This window comes from Dioscorea cayenensis, chromosome 15 (genome assembly GCF_009730915.1).
Source record: "Dioscorea cayenensis subsp. rotundata cultivar TDr96_F1 chromosome 15, TDr96_F1_v2_PseudoChromosome.rev07_lg8_w22 25.fasta, whole genome shotgun sequence".
NCBI lineage: Eukaryota > Viridiplantae > Streptophyta > Magnoliopsida > Dioscoreales > Dioscoreaceae > Dioscorea > Dioscorea cayenensis.
Window position 1 is genome coordinate 14,897,863 of NC_052485.1, and position 19,176 is coordinate 14,917,038.

The following is a 19,176-nucleotide window of genomic DNA, read 5'->3' on the forward strand; positions in this document are numbered from 1 at the left end:
CTTATCGTTTATGTGTTCCTTTGTTAATATATCATGTGTATTAATATATCTTACTATATTAAAAATATTTCTTGTGTATAATACCAGATTCCTGCATCTTATTCCGATTTCCCATGTATAATATGTGTTTCCTATGTATAATATTTGTTTCCTGTGTATAATCTATATTTCCTGTGTAGAATTTTTGATTGTGTGTATTTTTTTTAACGCAGAGAGTCGTTGTTAAACAGCATTAACCCTAATGGCGATAGTTTTCTCTCCTACATAATTCTTCTGGGCGTGCAGTATTGTCGGGTCTACCGATACACATGATGGTTCCACTATACAAGTAGGCCAATGGTTTGAGAATGCAGACCACTTTAAAGATTGCCTGCGAAGCATAGCTATAAGGAAAAATTTTGACTTTACATTTATAAAAAATGACAAACTTCAGGTGACTGTAAGGTGCGCTGCTCAAGAATGCCAATGGCGAGTGCATGCTTCTAAATAGGGAATTCATGGTGCATTCTGGCTGAAGACAATATAACCAACTCATATTTGTGGTGGAGGAATTGGTACGACAGCCCATCCAAAAGCAAGCAAAAAGTGGGTTTCTGAACGTGTCATATAAAAATTAAAAGAAACACCATTATACAAAGATGTTGACATACAGAAAAACATATTGCGTGACCACGATGTTTGTCTTCCATATAAACTCGCTTGGATGGGAAGGAGGTTGCGAGGTCAGTGATTCACGGTAGCGAGGCTAGTAGCTATGATTTGCTTCTATGGTACGCATATAAAGTATCCGCGATAAATCCCGGTAGCGTTGTAACCATTGAAAATGACGGCAAGCGGTTTAAGCGTACTTTTTTTTCATTCAGGGCTTGTTTATTGGGGGTTCAAGCATGGGTGCAGGTCATTACTTTTTATTGATGAAACCCATTTGCTAGCCAAGTATGGCAGGATTCTGCTAAGGGCCACAGCCAAAGATGGCAATGAAGGTCTATTCCATGTAGCATTTGCTATCGTCGACAACAAAACTGATGAGAACTGGACTTGGTTTCTTGCTACTCTTGGGGAGACCTTATACTGTCAAGATACCTATGATAAAATTATAACATTCATATTAGATTGATCTAAGGGCTTGGTCAATGCCGTCGCGCGAATTTTCCCCTCATCATCACATGGTTATTGCCTACGACATTTGGAGACGAACTTCATGAAGACTAACTCTAGCCTCGGCAAAGCTTTGCGAATGCAATGCTGGGCAGTAATTGTGAAAATTACGTACGCATACACTTCGAAAGAGTTTGATGATGCAGTTCGTGAACTTGCATGTCTATCAATCGATGCACACGCTGGTTGATGAATAAGTCCGACGTTGATCAATTGTCAAACTTTTTATATAAAGGAATGCGATGGTGCGAGATGTATTCCAACGTTGCAGAGTCCTTCAATGCCTTGATTAAAGAGGCACGACATCTACCAGTAACTAACATGGTTGACTCTATCAGGTTAGTTACCTACCGGATATTGTTATGTGTTTCCGTGCAATATATGAGCGTTTATGTGTATTATACAAGTATCGTGTGTATAAATTTAGTTTCCTGTGTATACTATTAATATTAATGTGTATAAATAAATATTTTCTGTGTATTATCCAGGTATCGTGTGTATATATTCCGTTTCCTGTGTATAATATTAATAATAATGTTTATAAATAAATATTTCGGTGTATATAATTAAATTTCCTGTGCAACTATCGATTTACAGGTTTAAACTTATGAATATGTTAGCCGAAAGACATGAACAATGCAATAACTGGGATACACACCTTTGTTCTGAAATACTAAAAAAGGTTGAGCAAATCGTTAATGAAAGTCATTTCCTTAGAGCTGGTCGTTCTACTGATGAAACGTACGAAGTCATTGACAATAACAACAATGCGGTCAGCCTCTAGTCTCGTAGTTGTTCACGTAGAAGGTGGGAAGTACATAGCCTACCATGCAAGCATACATGTGTAGCGATTATGCAAATAGACACGAATGTCTACTCTTTTGTTGATGATTACTTCACAGTAGAATGGTATCGTCGGGCGTATGCAAATCAATATCCCCTGTTCCTAACAGTGACAAACCATCTGACGACAACCGTCAACTATGACTTCAGCCACTAATATCAAAGAAACGGCCAGGATGTCCTATAAGGAAACGAATAGAGTCACAAGACTTCGATGTCCGTGAATTACATTGTAGCCGGTGCCACGAGGCTGGGCATAACCGGCGATCGTGCAATGCAGTCATAGCGGACTGACCATGGTAAACGTCATGTTAGCATATGACATTTGATTTTACTTTCACATGTTCAGAAGCACGACTTTTATGACATTTTCCTTTACCTGTGTTATTTCTCCCGTTTGTGTGTTTAAAACCTTATTTCGTGTGTATGTTCTAAATTTGTTGTGTAAAATACATTTTTCTATGTATACTTTTGCTTTACTGTGTAGAAGATATGTTTTGTAGTGTAGTACATCCGGAATCTATGGCTATTTCACAAGTGTTATATGTTATTGCATAACAACATTTTGCAATTACAGACCAACTTAGGCATTACTGTTCATGTTTGTTTCTAGTACTTTATACATTTTTTTCAACATCATCGACAACCGGATTGTCAGACTCGTGCACATTATCCTGTTTCTCCTTTTCTTCCTCCCACACTTCATCATGGGTAGCATCTTCAATAGTAGATTCATCCTTATCGCCCTTGGCAGCAACGGTGTTCTTCTCTTCGTTGGCAGGCTTCGTGTCATTGTCGGTGTCCTTCTCACCTTCATCGTTCTCCTCCGTGGTGACCTCCTTCGCAGTCTCGGCATCCTTCACGTCGTCGGTGTCTTTGTGACCTTTGTTGTCCTTCTCTCCGGCAGTGTCCTCGTCAGCTTCCACGTCCTTGCTACTTTCGTCGTTCTTCACCCCGGCAGCGTCATTCCCACTTTCTATATCCCTCTCACCTTCGCTTTTCTTCTGCGTGGCAGCCTCTATCGGACCTTCTATGTCCTTGTCACCTTAGCTGCCCTTTTCTCCGTCGGCTTCCTTCTCAGCTTCTATTTCCTGGAAAACTTGGCTGTCCTTCTCCCCGGCAGCCTTCTTCTCACCTTCGGCATCATTCTTCGCACTAGTGCTTGGTATAATTTTCCTCCTCATCACATCAAGAAGTATACGGGCAACATATCGGAGACGGAGGATTTGGACGTCCGATTGTAATATGGATAATTCTTCCCCGTTAAGAAGCTGCTCTATATACCATATGCAAAACACCGGGTAATCAACGGTGCCGGGTGCCTGCTGGAGGCAATCTCGTACATGCTTGGGAGGTCTCGAAATAGATTACTTTTGGTGTTGACCTCTAGGCATAGGAAAGCAAATCATAGTTCTATAAGATATTGTTATCACTGACCATGTCCAATCATAAATGTCAGATATAACTGAGGAGTAGTGCATGTACTTCTGCTTCTCATTGTCCAAAACGAGCAGATGGTAATAACCATGAAGTAGGATTGGCATAAGTATAATGTCAGCTGTTTGGTACCCGAATATGACATCTTCCATCGGTACACTACTTGTTCCGCAGCGAATTGCAATTTCTGCATAGCATGAGCCAAGGGCCGTGTGACAATGCCACATCTCTTGAATGCCAAAGGATTTGTTAGCAATTCTGCATGGAGCATGAGTATGAGGGCATCCAATAAATCATCTTGGACATTTTCCTTCCCATCAAGAAGGATGAACAGATGGGCACAGGTGGTATACCCGTAGTCGTTATCATCTCTCTAGATGACAGAGCTACATAGAAGAAGCACACAATCGAACATAAATACGTACAGCTAATAATAGTTATACACAGGAAACCAAATATTTACACACGAAATTAATTCTATACACAGTAAACTAAATATATACACATGGAACTAAATATATACACTTTAAACTTTAAATATACACAATAGAATATATACGTTACACATGAAGAAGAAAAAGCACCTGTCGACAAGTGTGTTGAGGAAGATGGTGAGTGCTGTCTTTTCGAATTGCTTGAGCCTTCCCCAACCTGGGTAGGACTTCTTCTGTGGTAGGAAGCCAGTTTCAGCCTGCTTTTGCTCCTCGAAGTACACCTGCTCTTCTGGTTGAGGCTGGTATGTGACCATCGCGAGCGGCATTTCTGCAGATTTTTCTTTTCTCAAACCGTTCAGGCATTAAAGTAGTGCATCTACAGCGCATAATGCTGCCTCATCATTTCCGGAGTCATCACTCGAGATGGAAACCTTTTCAGCAGGTTTGTTCTTTTGTGCTGGGCTCTTATTCCTTGTAGCTCTCCTTGGTTGAGCTTTTCTCGGTGGAGATCTCTTTGGCAGAGCCCGTTTTGGCGGTGTCTTCTTCGCTAAGACTCGTTTTAGTGGAACTTTTTTTGGAGATGGACTGCTTTGATGTTTGTCTTGCGCAACCATGCATCGTGTAACACATTTATCTTGGTGGTTGTTGGGGCCTCAGGAGATGGGACATCAGGCAGAGTTTCATCCATGGCCTGTGATGCCGCTTCTGTTTCTTCTATTCCGGCTTCAAGAACGGGAATTTTGTCACTACGGACGGAGCGATCAGAAGCGGGGACCTGTGATACAGCTTGTGGCTCTTCTTCTTGAGTAGCTGCTAGTGGGACTTGAACATCCTCGGAATCATCTTCATCATGTGGTGTAGGGATTTCCGCATCGCCCGTATACTTCGTACTGTACTGCGTAGAACTGCTTTTCCGAAGCCGTGCAACCCTTTTGAACCTAACGCAAGGGCTAGGGGATGGTCCTGACGAAGGGGGGCGACTGATCTCAGTTACCTTTACAGGGAGACTGAATCCCAATGCGGTGGAGATGACTCAAACCTTTTTCGCTTTGCATCTTCACGTTCACGCTCGTCTATACGAGCTCGCAAGTCACGAAACTCTAATAAGACTTGATTTAATAACCGCCGCATTTCATTGTCACTTTGCAGAACTTCCCCCGCGTTTTCCGCCGATGACTGTCGATGGCCAATTTCTTGAGAGGTGGTTGGAGGGGATTGGTTCCGGCGTAGCTTCTTTGTTGGCTTAGGGCTTGACTTTTTCACAGCGGCGGGGGGCCTTGTTTGTCATCGGGACTGCCTTGTGTCGTAGCCCGATTATGATGCTCTGATAAGGGTCTGCTTCTGATGACGCTTAATATTACCAACTAACATATTCTCCTCGTTGTTAGCTGGCAGAAGTTCAGAGAACTGCTAAGTAAATACAAGACATCGTAACGGTAGAACATTTGCACAGTAATTCTATAATATATACAGAAAATATACACATAAACATTATATAATACACATGAAAATGATATTATACACAGGAACACGATTTTATACACATATACAACATTGTAAAACACTGGAAATAACACATTCATTAAAATCACCAATCATTTTAGACAACAATAGGATTATCTTACTTTTCTCCCTTTGATTGAGTTCAGTAGCGGCTCGATAGACGTCGACTTGATGAAACTGGAATCCCCATAGCACATGATACGGGGTGTCTGGCCTATTCTTTGTTTCTTGACACTGTATGTCACCTCATAAAACCAAATAATCAGAGCAATGGAGCAGCCTCTCAAATACCCTGCACTAGAGCAGTTTTCTTTACAACGAAGTTTGACACGGGCGGCTGTCGTAGGGATGTCTTCCATCATCCACTTGTGAGTAGTGTGCGCCTATGCGTAACGGCCTAGTAACCCCAGATCGTCGGCGTACCTTGCCATATGAATGGTGGAGCATTTAGACAAGTGTTGGGTAACGGAATCGTCGTCATGAAGTACACCACAAGTAGCTTCACAAAGGTCTCCTCATCGCCGTGTTTACTACGTACAATTCTCAGTAGGCTATCTTTGATTGCATTTCGGTGACGGTCGTGCATTTTATGAAGAAAGTTCTTCTCAAATTCTGATTGGACCCTCTCGTGCTTGAAAAAGATAGTATCTCCATGGCAACTGAGGCCTAGGATGAGAGTGACGTCTTTTGATCTGAACGAAAGTATGCTTTGTCCTATCTTAAACATTTGTCGGTTCTCGTCGTACAACTGCAATACCGCATCGAGAACCCCTCTCTCTTGCAACACGGGAGCGATGTCCATAAAATGGGCAAACGGCGTACCGCGGAGTATCTCCCAATGGCGCATGTTCATTAGTTTTTTCAACTCTGCAATGGTTTTAACAACTGGGCCCAGATAACATCGAGCATTAACAAGTATTGTTGCCATCTTCTGATCTATATAAAAAAAGCAAACATAGACTCAATAACTAAGAGATAAATATAATATCATACACAACAAACCACAGAGTCTACACAGGAAAAGCGAGAAACTTTACACAACAATGTCGATATTATCAAATGAATCACACAACATTACACAGAAAATAGGGAAAGCCACAAAGATAACCCTCCTTCCATGTCAATTAGATATGTCTTCTCACCTTCGTGTTGCTTTTTTCCCTTTAGGTAACTCGCCAATCTTTCACAGAAAATCGCCGGAGATCTTTGCCGAAGAAATTCTTGAACAAGTGGAAACCGGGGATGAAACTCGCCGGAGATCTCGAAGACGAGGTTTTGCAAGAAATAAGATGAACGGAAAAAAGGACTTCGATAGCGTTCACCGATATAAGAAGAAGGCGAGAGGATGCAACCTTTGGCGGAAGGGAGGGTTTCGTTCCTGAATCCCGAGGTTTCGCCATCCAATCAAACATCGCTAGTGGTTCCCAACGAAAAAAAACGGGGGTAAAAATAACCTTTCACCCTGTTCAATTCAATTCAAAGCACTCAACTCTCTCAAGGGCATCATCGTCTTTTTACAGCCCATTTAACACCTCTCTTCTCCGTCAACTGATTTTGGGCTAAAAAGGAATTTAAAGGAAAATAAGGGACTCCTACATAAATACAAACTTTTAGGGAATTAAAAAGAATAATTGAAATTTTTGAGAGATTTTCTACTTTTGAAACAAATATGTTTTGGAAAAAAAATTAAAATCCAATAGATTTTTTAAAAATAGTTTTGTTTAGATGGGCATTAAAAAGTCCAAAAACCAATCTTCTTTGGTGATTGTCTTTTGTCAGCCTAGCGCCTTGGTAAGATCGTTCTTTAGTCATTTTAATAAATGAAATAACATTGAAGCTATTATTATAATGAATATAACACTAATAAGAGATCACCATTACAATAGGAGACTAGTAGAACGATTAATTCTGGTATAAAAAATTGAGTATTTAAACATACTTAAAGATTTTGAATGTGTTGGGTGACTTGTCTACATTATTAAATAAATAAAACAATAACTATGTTGAAAAATTCTTATTCTATCTTATGTATTTTTATGAAATATTTAATTTCTAATATAATTATAAAAATATATTCACCAATAGGATTATAACAAAAAATAAAATTATTTACAATATGAAAGAAAAATTCAAGATATTTAAGTGAGAAGCAGAGCAGTTTTTGTAATAAAACAATTTGATAATTAGTGCATGAAGGTAGAAATTTATGTATACTTTTAGTTTCTCATAAGAGTTTAGTTGTAAAACCAAGAGTTTTTCTTTATTAATTTTGCTTTTACTGAATCTTTAATGAGTAATTTGAGGGGATTTATATGTTAACGACTTTACAATTTTAGTAGCTAAATAAAAATATTTAATATATATATATATATATACAAATAAATGGAATGACAAGGGATATGAGCTAACATTGTATTCAAACATTCAAGATATTTTATTAATTGCATTTATTACATAATTAAATGGGGAAATAAAAAAATAAAAAAAGGAAGGAGCAGCAAAAGATGATTTTGATGAGATAGATTGGTTTGGTGGTGAGTTTAATCAAGCAATAAATAAAGGGGGCAATAAAAGCATGAAGATGAGTCCTCATTAATCAATCAACAATAAACTTTTCTTTTGAAGCTTCCTCAGTTCTAACACTTAATTAATGTCCATTGCTCTTTCATTCATTATGTGGCTCTTATCTACTAGCTATTAAGAGTAGTTGAACTTGCACTAACAACCTTATTAATATCCTACCATTGACCCTTTATTATATTTATATTTATATTACATTATATTATATTATATATATATATCGTATTTTTCACAAATGAGAATTTAGAGGTCAAATTAGAATTTTGGTGGAGGATCACCATACCTAACACAAAATTTGTCTATTTTTTTTTTTAGTCTAACTTTTGAATTGGTTATTATTTTTTATGAAGCAAAAAGAATTATAGTCTCTATTCTCATCTAAATTTTTACAAATTTATTATAAGTTGAAATAGATTTGTACACCAGATTAGTTAATACGTTTTAAATAGTTTTTCCCTTCAATGTTGTAAGGTTGAAACCAAGAAAAGCTCAAGTTTTCTGCTATTTTTGAATGTTTTCAATATATATATATATATATATTATAACCCTAAAAGACAGCACCAATATTTTCCCAAAAAATATTGCTCCACTCTCACTTTTCATTCTAATTTCACTTTTAGAAGTTACATAATTTAAATGTGATTTTTTTACGAACCAAAAAAAAAAAAAATGAATTGAATGATTCATTTAATAATTTGTGAAGAGTTAGGAAGAGGTAAATGCTTAACTTTATAGATTGATTCATTTATTTCATTCATAAATTATCAAGTGATTCAATATATGAGTTTGATGAGGGTGGGTACATGAGTACATCCCACTTGATTTTCTTTTAATTAATTGATTGAGCTTTTATGATCTAACTTAATGCCATGAGAAATTTGAGATTTTTTTTTAAAAAAATTATATTTTTCAACTTTTAAAGCAAAAGAATACTTTAATTTGACTTTGTGGGGTGTGTGTGGCAATCTCAAAATTATATATTTTTAAGAATTTATAAAGATATATACATAAAAACTCAATTTAACTTATTGCTTTAGTATTGTTTTTTTTTATTTTCAAAAATATAAGGCTTCATGAAGATGAACCTAAAATATTGTGAAAATATGTCAAGCAATATGTATTTATGTAAAAAGATATTATTTTTTAATTCATTTAATCCAAAGACTATGAAAATTAGAGTTGAAGATATCCATGCAGAGAGATGAGGGTTTTTAGGTAAATAATAATAATAATAATAATAATAATAATAATAATAATAATAATAATTTGAGTGCCAACCTTGGAATTAAAAATTAGAGCCAAAGATGCCATTCCTTTATCTCCACCCAATTTGGGTATAATATGAAGTAGATATTGACTAGTATTTATTAATAACGGTGATGGTAATGTTTATTTCTATGCAATTGCATGAGATCGAAGATTTAGTGTTTAACTTTTTTTAAAATATAGTTGAGGGTTTAAAAAGTGTGTAAGTGAGGGTGACTTATCTATATTAATTTTTTTTAAAAAAATATTTTTTTAAAAACAAATGACTAATATCTTTTGATAAATTAAGCTATATTTATTAAAGTCAAAGTCAAAGTCAAACTAATAAAAATAACTAGTCTAAATCATATAGAATAAATTAATCTCATGACTCAATATAAAATTAAAAAAAAGTTCTTAAATTCCATGGCACTAAGTTTGGAGTACTAGACCAAGGTTGGTGGTATTATATATATATATATATAATGGTATAGAAAAAAAAATGATGGTATTGTTGAACAAATAAAAAAGAAGTGATGATGATGATGATGAAAATGTCAAATTAGGTTAGTTTGCATGAATCCAAGTTCCAATCAAGTCAAATCGAGTTAAATAAAAGGCAAACAAACACGGAAGTAACCATTAATTCCTTTGAGAAGTTGGTGCTAGACATAGATATCAAACAATTTAGAGACATACTTGTACCTTCTATGTGTGAATCGATGCTTAGATTTAAATCTAAATCCTTTTAATGTGTTCTCTAAGGGTAGTTCATCTTTCATTAGCTCTTGATATATGTATTATTTATGGTCAACCTTAATGAAATATCAAATCAAATTGAAACCGAATCCAAACCCTATATATTAACTTGCTGATGTGGCAATGGACATGCTAGCTAACAACTTACTCTACTTAATATGTGTGCAATATATTAATTGAAAAATTGGACTCAATTTTAATTATATATATATATATATTAAATCATAAATATTGTTAATTAAAGGAATATAAATTTTTCTTATTATGTAACTCTAGAATAAAAAAAAATGTTCTTCAATTATAAAGTACGGTGAGAAATGGTGAATTATATCTTAGTTCCTAATTAAAATTTAATGTTGCTTAAATGTTTAATAATAAAAAAAATACAAAATTAAATTAAATATAAAGAGAAGTTTTTTAATTATAAAATTAATATTTGTAAAGAGACGCTAGTGGTACCCGAATTATTTATTATCTAAATTAGATTTATAAATAAAAAAAAATAAGGGTTGCAGACTTATTAATGCATTTAAGTCAAAGAGTTGTTTATAATTAGATTTTAAAAAATAAATAATTTTAAGAGTTACTTCTCGCAAAATAATAGAAAAAAAACATATGATAAAATGAATTACTACATCTAATTAATGAGAGTAAGAATTTTCCCCAATGGTGGAGGGTGACATGAATGTGAGTCTGGTCAAGAGCTTTTGTTGTTGCATATAAATATGGTACAATAAATCAATACATCAATAATGGTTGGGGACCAAAAATAAAAAAATTCAAGGTGAAGACAAGGCATGCAATTAATGGTGAGATGAAGAGACACTTTTGTTTTAATGAGTTTGACGTGAGAGCATTTATTGTTTTAGGTTTTTTCTTCTCTTACACAAACAACTCATTCATATTTTATATAATATATATATATATATATATATATATATATATATGAAAAAAACTAATTGCCATAATAAATAAATAAATAAACAAAAATATATGTAAAATATAAAATTTTAAAAAACCGCGGGCAAAGATTCTTATACATAATAAAATTATAAAATATATTTAAATTCACTATAAACGGATAAAAATTGATTGGTGTATATTAAATTCTAGTTGTGGCTTGATTTGTTGTTTCTTAGGTGTGGTTTGATAACTTAAATTCTCCAAATAGGTTAATATTTTGAGGGTGTAGGCAGCATCGCCAACTACACCACTACCATCATAGACCCAAAAAACTTAAATAATTTAAAAAATCACATAAATTGAATTGTAAATTTTTGGTTTGCATTAAGCTTACAAACTTGATTGGCTACATGAATATTTGTTTTCATGTTATTTTATGAAAAGTCAAAAGACTTGATAAATCAAGAATAGAACGATTTATTAAATATTTGTTAAGTCTACCTCAATTTCTTTTATTATTGTCTACATAAAATACTTTCATTATCTTTATAGGAGCATCTATTGGTGGTCTCACACTATAAACTCTCACAATATATATATATATATATATATATTAATTTAGATTTTCTTTTGTAGATATGAATACGAAAAATTATCCATCTTGTTATTAAATTTTAATTAATTATATGATTAGATTGTAATCAACTAATTCCACATGTGCATTAATTGTAGTGTTAGAAAAGTATGTTCAAAGGACCTAAATCGGTTAGAAAATAGAAGTGTGAACATGACCAATTCTAAACCACAAACAAAATTTAATCACTTTAAAAGTGGTGAAAATTGCCAAAAAAACCCTTTAAGTTTGTAAAATTGCCAAAAACACCCCGTTAGCTTTGCAATCCCTAAAAACCCCCTCCTTTTAAACAAGATATTTTTCAAAACCCCCAAACCCCATGAATCGGATGTGAGCGGAGTGAGTTTCAAAAATTTATGGACTGAAAAATGCCCTTGCATGGGGAGTCGTGAGTGCAGACCATCTCGGCGATTTGAGAGGAAGTGGGGTGGTTTTTCCGTAGAGTAACCCCGAGAGCAATTTATTGGAGCCCAGCTTACTTGCTTTTTCTCAACTTCGTCTTGACTCTTCCATTTCAAGTCGTCTCGAGGGTTGTCTCTCACGTGAAAGCCTCTAGTATTTCTGCACTTTTTTTCATTTCCACGGTGATCTCAAAGGAGAAGTCCCCGCGTAACTAGTTGGCATTTCATCGGTTCTGATCCCAAGGTATTGAGTATGGTTTTTATGATAACCTGCTACGTTACGAAAGAAAGATTTTTTTCGGTTTTGTTTTTGTGTTCTGCTTTTTGTTGGAAGATATTGAAGTCTGCAGGGGATTTCTCACTGGGGTTTTTGTTAGTCTGCGGGAGATTTCGGCTAGGGTTTTGTTTTTTGTTTTGCATTTTTCAAATGCATATACACTATCGAAAAAAAGTTTTTCGATTGTTATGATTTCATGTAATATTTATAATGTACATTTCCCCTTTCATTTCGATATGGTCATAGCGTTTTTACAAATGAGGTTGACGTTTAAGAAATGAGATGTTACGAGTTTAAGTTTTGTTGTCTCCGCTTTACGTATTCTCGTCTCTGCTTTAATAAAAGTCGGGTCTCTGCTTTAACATTTGATATATCTGTTTAATAACCGAGAGGTTCATCGTTTAAAAACCTTAAATTTTGCGCTTAAACTTTTGTGAATGTGTTGTTATTGTCAGCATGTCGGGTGATTATGGCGGTCAACCTAGTTAATGGGCGATGCTATTTGACACCGTAGTGGAGACTTTAGTCGAATTGAAAAAAATAACATGACCCTTCGACACTCGGGAGATTATTCGACGGACACCGTTTGCAGCTGCTCATCTGAGTGAAAAGCTATATACCAAGAGAGGCCCTTCTTGATTCTCTTTTGCAAAGGTATGATGGTCGCACCAATAAATTCGGGATCGGGAAAGCCTCGCTGAGTTTCGAGACCTCAAGATGTGGCCCTCGTTCTTGGTCTCAGTTGCGATGGCGACGCGAGTGGTCTTTCGAAAAAGAAAACCCGGTCGCGTCGAGGGAGGTATCTATCAAAAACCTCACGAGAGACAGCGAGACTCCATCAAGAGCACTGCGTGCAACTTGTTCGACGGAGGGGAGAAGAAGATAATTTTTGTCAAACTCCCGATGGTGTACCTCACTGGGTACGTCATCTTCCCAAATACGTTATGCTCGGTTCGAACCGGATCGTTGATTATGTCGATGACCTACCGACCATGGGGCGATACGCATGGGCGCGAGGCGACGTACAGTGGCTTATAGAGGATATTCCATGGCGGCAGCTCGAGTGCAAGATAGATCTGCGGGAAGAAGACCAACACGTGGTACATTAAGGGTTGCTCGGGTCGCGCTTAACGTCCCGGTTTTATGAGTCGACCGAACGGGGAAGAAAGTCCGTTTCGGAAGATCCCAAGGATCGTCGTGCTACGGTGAAAGTACTTACCGGAAGCAAGCGACGGTAGAAACTAGCTTGTCATCGCTCGATGGAAAAGACGTAATAAATCATGGACAATGTTTAACATAAGTCTTTAATGTTTAAGCATTTTATTTCGCGTTTAACTTTAGTATTTACCGCTTTAATCGTTATTCATACTCGGTTTAAATATTTTTGTTCTCCGCTTTAATTATATTCTATAACGTTTAAATATATAAACACTCTGTTTAAATATAGTTTTTTTATAGTTTAAAAATGAATGATTTCACTGAAATTGTTTGGTTTACATATGTTAGTTTCTCGAGATGAGTTACGGCGAATGCAGAAGAAGAAATATTTGTTGGGGCCAACCGACGGACGGATGCTATTGCTCCGGAACCACTTGCTCGAAGGTAGGATGAGAGGGCAACCTCTATCGTGCGCGTTGGACGCCGTTCTCCTACTTCCACCCACCACGCCACGCACGCATTCCTCGACGCCGGAGAAGCCCTCCCCTAACCCGGCAGATTGCAACAACCCCCTACCACGACAGCACGGTCCCCCGATTGTGGCAGCTCGACCATGGCAGCCCCTCCGACCGTGGCAGCCCCACCGGCGACATTAAGCGAAGATGTCACCGCAACTCTTATGCATGCATGCCAGATATTGATGACCGAGTTTCCTCGGCTTGTCGCTCGTGTTGAGGCACTGGAAGGACGTTCACAACCGGCTGCGCCATCCCTCCAAAGAACTGAAGCACCCGGGACGAACGAGGCGTCGGAATTTGATGACGGCGACATCATCGGGAAGGTCATTCCAAGGCGGTCACATTTCACTTTCATTGTTTAAATATACCATATATCGTTTAAACATCAGTTGAAATATTTCAAATTACAGTGTATCCGTTTAAAAATAACAATGTCTCTGCTTTAAATACATTCAATTCGTTGTCAGAAAGAGTAAGAGTTTAAATATGGAAAGTCGCCCATCAATACACCATGTTTCCCGTCATCGCTCGGGCTTATTTACAATGCCTAGTCGGGCGACAGCTTTCATTGCAAGATCGTCGATCGTGACCGGATCCATGGCAGCTGGCTGCAATGTAACTCACGGATCGCGCAAAGCTTGCGACTCGATCCTCTTTTCGTCTAGGCCGCCCAGGCTGCCTTCTCGTCACAGACGGTCGCAAACGAAGCTCACGATTTTCGTCTGAAGGCCTGTTATCGTCGGGTATGGGGAATATAGCTTCCTTGTACGCCAGTTTGTAATTGTCGACGGTGAAGTATCCGCTAATAAATCGATGTACGTTGGTATCTGTCTGCATTATTGCTGCGCAAGCGTGTTTGCAAGGGATACCATAAACTTGCCACCTTCGACATGAACAAGTTCTGATGGCGAGATCTACAGAGTTGCTGCACTGGTCGATCACTTCGTAACGATCATTGACATAATGACCAACACGAAGATTTCGGCTGTCCTCAACAATGATCTCTACCTTGGAATGTATGTCTGGGCATAAGTAGGTCTCCCATTTGTTCGCTTGCTCACGCCGGTTACATAACATGCGCATCAACTTGAACCTGGCAAATAAGGTTAAACAAAGACAGTGATGGTTAAATAATTCGTAAACATGTTTGGACATTATTGTAAATATTTAAACGAAAGGATTAATATTTAAAGTCAGATAAGTGTAATTAAACAAAGATTGAGAATGTTTAAAGAGTAACACTAAATGTTAAGTGTAAACCAACATTCGCAGACCTTATGGAGTCGACCATTTTCATCACCGGTAAATGACGAGCTTCCTTGATCCAAGCATTGAACGACTCCGCGACGTTTGAATACATCTCACCCCAACGATCACCTCCGAACAGATAATTCGACCAATGTGCCATATCCGATTTATTAATCAACCAGTGATGAGCTTCGGGTGATGTGGCCTGCAGTTCATTCACGGTATCATCGAAATCTTTAGCCGTGGATGCCCACGCAATGCGGAAGCATATAGACCAACACTCCTCCCTCAATACCTTCCCAAGTCTGACATTGGCTTTCATAAAATTGGCCTCCAAATGTCGAAGACAATATGCATGTGGCGACGAAGGGAAGACTCTCGCAATTGCGCTCACAAGGCCCTTGGACCTGTCCGACACAAATGTAATTATCTCATGATAATTTCCATCCTCGTATAAGGCATCGCCTAACTTAGATATGAACCAAGTCCAATTGGCATCGGTCTCGTTGTCGACTATACCGAAGGCGACGTGGAAAAAACCATTGTTTCCATCTTTCCCTGTGGCACCCAGTAGTGTACCCCGATATTTTCCCAGGAGGTGTGTACCATCGAGAAATAGTAGCGGCCTGCAAGCCCTCTTGAATCCCACAATACACTCGCTGAAAGAAAAAAATGCACGTTTAAAATGATCACCGTCTCTTTCCACGATCGCAACGCTGCCGGGATTTGTCTCAGCCACCTTATCCACATACCAAAGCAAACAGTCGTAGCTGGAGACGTCACTGCCGTCGAGGACCACCCGGGCATGCTCTTTTCCCAACCAAGCCTGCTTGTATGGTATGTGGACACCATGTTCCCGCAACATGTCCTTCGCAATGTCGATGGCCTTGTACAAGGGACGGTCCTTGAGCTTCTGAATCACTCGTGCGCTAACCCATTTTTTGGACGCTTTTGGATGCGACGCCGAACCTATGCCACCACCGCAAGTGTGTGACGGGTTGATTGTTTTGATTCTGAAAGTATTTTTGTTATACTCTTTTGATGCATGAAGGCGCCAATGACAACCATCGGCAGCGCATTCCACAGTCACCCGATGTTTTTCGTTCTTTATGAATTTGAAGTCAAAATTCCTTTTGATTGCATGATTTCGAAGTACATCCCTGAAATGTTCGACACCGTCAAAACGTTGTCCAATATCCAATGATAGCACTTCAGAATGATCTGACGAGGAAGGAAGACATCCCATGCCGTCAGGGTCACCATGGGGATGAACTGGAGCACTCGTAGAATCCGAATTCCTACCAACACTTCAGTCAAATGAAAAGATCAATATGTTAAGCGGAGAATATAATGTTTAAAGTCATAATGACAATATTTAAACGTTAAATTAAATACTTAAGCAGTGAACTAATAACGTAAACGACTAGTACAAGATGTTAACTAGTGATGGACATATTTAAACACTAATGACCCCAGACAACTGGAACAATTAAAAGAGAAGGAACTTACAACGAGTAAAACTCGTTTTCATTAGGATTCGGCAATGGCACATTTTCTGTCTCGACGACAAGATCAACTACAACACATTTGAAGATGGAGTGCACGTGACACATCCGCTGGAAGTCAACGTCGTTTTCTATTGGGCAAACCGTTTTATATCCATCTGGTGTGATGAACTTAACCCTAACAATAGAAACTTCGAGACCCCATCACTCACAAATCTCAGCTAACACCAACTCCCAAGAAGTTTGAGCCGTGAACATTAGCACTCTTCCCTCCCCGTTGAATCTAGCAATACCACAAAAACTCTCCATAATATATCGGTCGAAAACCAAATCGTACAAACCAAATGAAATGAAGAACAAAAATAAGCCGAAGAAGAAGAAGATGATGTAAACAACAAACAACAGTCAGATAGGCAAACAAAAAAAAGTGTATATATATATATATATATTACTATCGCGATGAAGACAAAAAAGTACATAGAGGTTAGACTAGACGTGATGTGATTGGGCGGTATTTTTCCCTCCATCCCAAGGGCAAAAAACTAAAAATATATGTCACTGTCGCGATGAAGACATATTGTCATCGTTCAACATGAGTATTTGTTTAAACGTCAAGCTTTTTATGTTTAAATGGATACATATAGTGTTTAACATAACGATTACCGGTTTAAATAAAGTCTATATCATGTAAATAATACGTAAACCCTTTAAATAAAGTTATTTAACTGTTTAAAATATATGTTATTGTTTAAATTGAATGCTTTCACTGACATCTCGTTGAAGATGGGTACCTCATGGGTCACTGTTTAAACATCTTTACGTATTTTTTTAAACACCGTTGTCATTGTTTAACTTTTTCTATTGTTTACAATGACGCTCTTTTTGTTTCCCACATTGTTTTTTTACTAGGTCTCTGCTTTAAATTTCGTAAGTTCACATTCAAATAAGCTTGTTTCGCTTTTTATTTATAAAAAGATTTACAACATTTACAACATTTACAACGTCCTCTCGGACTTTGATCACTCACGACTCGACCCTCGATAATCGAAACAAGTGTCCAGACATTCGAATGCTCACATGGTCTGCATAACATGCGCGATCAACTCGAACCCCGCATAACGTACAACATTAAAAAAAGGTTAAACAAACACATTCATGAAAAATGACTATTAATCAATGTGTCATGGTCGGGACTTAAGCGAAGATCCCCGATAGTTAAACACGTAACGTAATAGTTGTACATCGACGTAATTTTTCTTAAACGGTAATGTAAAAGTCTCAAGTGATAAATATCAACCTCGCTCTTAAAGGATGTTTCTCGATCTCCCTCCTCTAGAGAATCCTCCGCAATCACGAAATACGTGAAAAACTTTCTTTTCTTACCCAAGTCGAAATGCTCGCTTAATTGCTCGCCTCGCCATCCACTCGACAAGAATCCTCCGCGATTCGTGCAATTATGAGAGCATTTCGCTCAAGGTGAAAAAGATAGTTTAACTTGTTGCGTGATCGCGGCTAAACGATTCTCAAGATAAGGAAGAAGGTTCACGTAAACATCCTTTCGTGATAGAGTGGTTGTCCATGGGAAGAGGAGGATGAGGACGACGATGAGTGGTTGTCCATGGGGAGGGTTCTTCCTGGTTATTTATGGTGAAGTCCACAAGCAGTCGACTCTTCATATCCGAGAAAAAAAGTTAAACGCACAATGTCGACATCGATCGACGACAACGAACGGGTGTTTGGATATGATAGTTATCGCTGCATAAGAATTAATGCCGCCATTAATTCTTATGCACGGGATACCATAACCTGCCACACGCCTGCGCCACCGACCCAACAATTCAGATCAAACGAAAAAGATCTCCGTTTTACGCAGAGACTTTGAGAATTTACACGTTAATATGAACATTTATACATGTAAAGATAATGTTAAACGGAGATGGCAAGTATTAAACGGATATGACAATTGTTAAACATATTAGTAAATTTATTTAAACGGATAATAGCAAATAGTTAAACATTATTTAAAATATACAAATAGATAACCATAAACGAGAAGAACTTTTACAACTGAAATGAACTCGTCAGTAATTCATCGTTCTTCTCGTCGTAATACAACTTTACAACCATAAACGAGAAGACGACAATGGCACATGCTTTGCCCTCGACTAATAAAAATCGACTACATCTCATTTGAAGATGAAGTGAACTCGACTAATCCGATGGAAATAAATTTCATTTTCTGTTTGAGAAACCGATTTATATATTTCGGGTATGATAATGAGGAGAACAACAAGATGTAATGCAACTCCTAGGCATTGTCTATCAGAAACCAAGCAGAAAGCCCTTCAAAAGGTTGAACATGATGTTATTTGGCGCTTTTCTTTCCCACCATTTTCAAGGCCAAAAATGGAATTTCACAACATGGACCCATTCGAAGTGAACGGTAGGGGGTAAAAGGGAAGTTAAACACTAACGGAAGGGCTGTCCGGGGTGTGTAAAAGTAGGAGGGGGTTTTTGGGAAATTTTAAAAATTACGAGGGGTGAACAGTAATTTTCCCTATCACTGATATCAC